This window comes from Microtus ochrogaster, chromosome 1 (assembly GCF_000317375.1).
Source record: "Microtus ochrogaster isolate Prairie Vole_2 chromosome 1, MicOch1.0, whole genome shotgun sequence".
In the NCBI taxonomy this organism is placed as follows: Eukaryota; Metazoa; Chordata; class Mammalia; order Rodentia; family Cricetidae; genus Microtus; species Microtus ochrogaster.
This window is the reverse complement of record NC_022009.1, coordinates 98,501,488-98,506,401: the sequence shown is the minus strand read 5'-3', so window position 1 is coordinate 98,506,401 and position 4,914 is coordinate 98,501,488. Positions and strand designations below refer to the sequence as shown.

Genomic DNA, 4,914 nt, shown 5'->3' with positions numbered 1-4,914 from the left:
GTCTGACTGCCAATCACAGCACCAGGAGTGAAGTAGAGACAGCCCAAACCTAGGAGACAATCTTGTCTGTGTGAAGCCAGAAGACAGATCCAGAGAAGTGACCCAAGCACTTTGGAGGAGCCCAAAAGATCATTAATAAATCTAGATACTGGATATTAAGATTTTATCATTACAGTTTGAGTTTGATTTTTGCTTTGTTAAGATTGTGAATCTGGCCTGTTTTTTTTTTTTCTCCTCTTGAAGTAAAACAAGTATTTAACTTGTTTGTTTATTTATTTAATATGATCCCACAGTTCAAAGACATTTGATTTCAGAAGGGAGTGGATTTTTTTTTTTTTTTTACTCAAGCAGTCTTTAATGAAAACTGTATGAGACGCCCCTACTCCTGCATCTTCTCAATCGTTTCTTCCTTGTATTTGCCCTTCTCCTTTCCTAATTGTCGAGACTTGGCTTTCCTTTCCAGGATCTTCTTTCGGTCTTTGTCCAGCTGTAGCCTGGTAATCACCACCTTGCTGGGGTGGATGCCCACATGGACAGTTGTGCCATTAGCCTTTTCCCGCTGCACCCATTCAATGTAGATGACATATTTCTTCCTGTATACTTGGACCACTTTGCCAATCTGCTGGCCTTTGTACAACCTGAACTTCGTCATCCTTTCGAATGGGCATCGAGCGAACATTGTACTTCTGTCTCAGCTCTTTGGAAAGGGGGGAAGACATGATCTTCCTCCGAATGTGAGAAGGTGCATTGAAATGCCGTTTGCGGTTCTTGCTCCGGTCAGAAGTCACAAACGGATTGAACTTCATTTTGGCGGCTGCGATCAAGCGATCAGGAGTGGATTTTTTAGAGACGCTTTAGTGCTTGAATATTTAAAGCCTGTTGTGCTTTTTAAGTTTATAGTATATTTTTATTGAAATATCTATTTTAGTGTGTGATCTTACAGATGAACAAGAAATAAGAAGTATGGTGTGTCTTAACAATAAGGTATTTATGTATAAAGTTTATAAGGGGACAAATTTAGTTTTTAATTTTATGTCAACTTGACACAGGTTAGAGTTATCTGAGAGGAGGGCATCTCAACCAAAAAAGTCTCCATCATATTTGGATATAAGACATATTCTTAATTTATGATTGATGGAACAGGGCCCAGCCCATTGTAGGTAGTGCCATCCTTAGACTGGCTGTCCATATATATATGAATGTAAGATGAGCAAGCCATGGGGAGCAAGCCAGTAAGCAGAAGTCCTCCCTGGCCTCTGCATCAGCTCCTGCCTGTAGGATCTAGTCTTGCTGGAATTCCTGCCCTAAGTTCCTTCAGTGATTGATTTTGATGGAGAAATGAAGTCAAATGAATCTTTTCCTTGTCAACTTGCTTTTAGTCATAATGTTCCAGCGTAGCAATAGTGATCTAAACTAAGACAATATGAATGTTTCTATGAACTAACAGATTATATTTTTTCTACCATGAATAAAGTAATATTTTCCTCTGGATAAAATAGATATTCTGAGTTTGATGATGACACAAATTCCCCTTTCTACTCTCTAGAATGAACTTAATGTATAAATGTGTCAAATACAGGAAAGAATCACTTTAGAGAGGATTTCTAACCACTCTCATAGAATTCATACTTTTAATCACTGTGTTATCTTTAGTTCTTCTCCTAGATCCAGGCCTTTTCATATTTCAAGGCTTTTACTTGGGAGGTCTGAAATGATTTTACACTCATGCTGAAAGAAATGGATATTCATTCCATTCTTGTTTCTTTTTTCACTTCCTTGGAAGAGTTGCTATAGTTACAAAGCCATGATATAACATACAAAAATAAAACGTGAGTCATAGAAATCGACGCATTTAGGACTGAACTGTCAGTTCTAAGAGAATAGACCAGAGTCTTTGTTGAAGCCATCATATTTTTAGTTAAAAAACATGACAACCATTTTCATTATGTCATGAAATTGGGGGTCAATTGAAGTGTTAACTAGATAAATAATCCTTGTTAGAGTTTCATGGAGTCTAGTAAGTTGATGTAACACCCACAACCTGAAGTATCTCAGAAAGTGATATATAGTAGGAATTTAAGTTACCATCATCAATGATGGTAACAATGTTGTCTACAGCTTGTGCTCTGATATAAAATAAGTGATGCCATGCAAGAGAGGGAAAATTTCAAGTACCCAGGGGTGTGTAGACAGAAGTGGGACTGAAGGCTATAGTCAGTAATCACAATCCAAGACAGTCCCAGAGGCAGAGTGACACTGAGAGCAGAGCCTTTTCTGTCATTTTAAGAAGGACCATGAATTGATTGATACCTTCTCCAGATTCCAACCTCCCCAATGTCAAGACAATATATTTATTTTATCCTGAGTCACACAATTTGTGCTGCTTTATTGCAGCAGCAAGAGATTTTTATGGTCATGTTTGAGATTTTAAATATAATTAGTCACTTAGTTGGTAGCATGGGTAGTTTGGGAAAGAAATCATACTAATAAAATTTGTATAGTTCAGCAAACCACTGCATGTACAAAGAGGGCAAGAAATGCACCAGCTTTTCTTAAGCGAGGTTCACATAAATTCTCAGCTGTGAAAGAAAATCACCGTTTGCTCATTAGATTCCCATAGACTCAGGTAGAGAAATGTGTTCAAAATTCATTCCATTTATAGTATACCCTTCAGTTTATGTCTTTATAATGCAATCATCTAATCTATTTGCAATCCAGGCTTCCTCCTTCATTCAGCATAACAATGACAAATGATTTATCTTCTGGAATAGGGTGATTCGTTCCTCAAACTGGATATGATTCACAAATTGCTTTATTCAAGAGAGAGAAATGTGAGCTCATTTCCTGTCAAATAAAGTAGGTACATGACAAAAAGAAAGAAAGAAAGAAAGAAAGAAAGAAAGAAAGAAAGAAAGAAAGAAAGAAAGAACAGGAGAGACTTAAATAGGTGTCACCAACTATATTTATAGAAAAGAATATGTCTTCCAAGCTGGTTTTGTTATGAAGGTTGAAAGGCAAAGGACTTTTGTTCATCTGCTCCTTTGGACAGTCTAACAGGTAAGCATTGAAATAAGAATGACATTGTGCCATCATTTTGGTTAGAATAACTGTGAAAGGATTTAGCTTTAAATCATACTATTCCACATGAATCAAAATTGCATAGCCTTATTATTTTGTTAAACAAATTTTATTTAGAGTAAAATCACTGTGGTATCATACTTGGATGCATAGCATACTAAATGGTGACATTCAATTTGGAGATGCATTTTTATATGACATCAAAGAAATGGTAGATAGCCAGACACTCTCCAAACTTAGGATTATAAAAATAATGACTATAATCAAGGTACTTAAGAGTTTTACTAATGAGTGAATTTCTGTTCATGATTGGAAAGAATGAAAGATTTTGAAGGATCTTATTTATAATTTTGTTTTTGATATAAAAGTTTCTGAAATAGATTAAACATAACATAACAAAAGCTTGGTGGGGAAGACAGAAAGTCTAAGTAAAACTTGCCCATTCATATGACAAAATAACAATAAAAAAATCCAAGCCAAAAAACAAACAAATAAGCAAAATCATGGAAACTTTATTTTTAATGAAAACTTTTATAGTTTTACTTAACTCTTATTTTTTCAATCTCATCCCACTTAGAATAATTTTCATGAATCATCAGTGAGTCATTAGCATCTAAAGAAGAGTATGGCGAATGAAAATTCTGAATATACATTTATATGCATCTTACTGAGAAACCATAGATGATTACCATCTTTATTTATGGAGTTCCAGAAAGCAAATCTAAAATAAATGAAAAAATGGAAAAAAAAATGTGTGTGTGTGTGTTTATAGCATAATTTTGGTGAAATCACATATAGATATGCAGGTACATTGTGTATATATAAATATTGTATGTATAGGTACACACACACATACACAAACACACACACACACACACACATCCTATTCTCAATGCTTTCACCTCTGGAGTACCAGAAATATTGACATATACTACTGCCTACACTTTCATAGTCACTTCAGTTTTTATAGATAATTATGAACTAACTAATGCCAGATTTGTTCTTTGCGATTTTGTTGACATTTCTGTTTACTTTTTGTTTTGTTTTCTTATGGAGTTTTGAATTCCTTTGCTGATACCTACAAAATATCTCAGGATTTGGATAAATATTGTACTCAAAATGTATAATTTGTGAAAAGTTGTCATCAAGAGTGTAGAGCATTCTTTGAAAAGAAAGTATTTGTATGACTTAGGGAATAGTGGTTAAATTTTTACATGTCATTTATTTCATTGGAAAAGTCACCTACAGCACATTCTACTAATGATATTTTTTCTGTTTTCTAATATTAAAACTCAATATACTGTGAAAATTCCTGTACATAATTGGGTGAAAAAAGACACACATTTGATTGGCTACATGCCGAAAGGAAAACATTCTGGTTTAATATTATGATACAACATAATCTTTAGATCAGATTTCTAAAAAAAAAATGAAAATAATAAATGCTCAAATATGTGATTCCTAAATATAACAGAGTATGTGTGTTGTATACTCACTTCAATGATTGTAAATTCTGTATTTTCATTATTAGTTACTTTTATGGCTTTACATTAATATTTTGTAGTCATACCCTTCATTTTTGATGATAAAAATACAAATATTCATAAATCTTAGGTTTTACAATGGTGGCATATTTTTATTGGTTTTCAATAGGCTGTCTGTTTTCTATGTATGCTTAAGTTATCCTCAGCATCAAAAGAAAATAACTTATCAAGATTTATTTAATAAAATGTGCTTCAAGCCCTAGCTAATTCTTTTTCTTTTCTTTTTGTTTATATTCTGTGTTAAGTTTAGCTGGCCTGGATCTGAAAAAGCCTGGGATAAAACCGGACTCAC

The 4,914-nt window shown here is 33.8% G+C and overlaps 1 pseudogene; it reads right to left on the bottom strand.

Moving 5' to 3' along the window:
• Positions 1-325: 325 nt before the first annotated feature.
• LOC101991310 lies at positions 326-806 on the bottom strand (annotated as a pseudogene).
• Between the last annotated feature and the right edge of the window lie 4,108 nt (positions 807-4,914).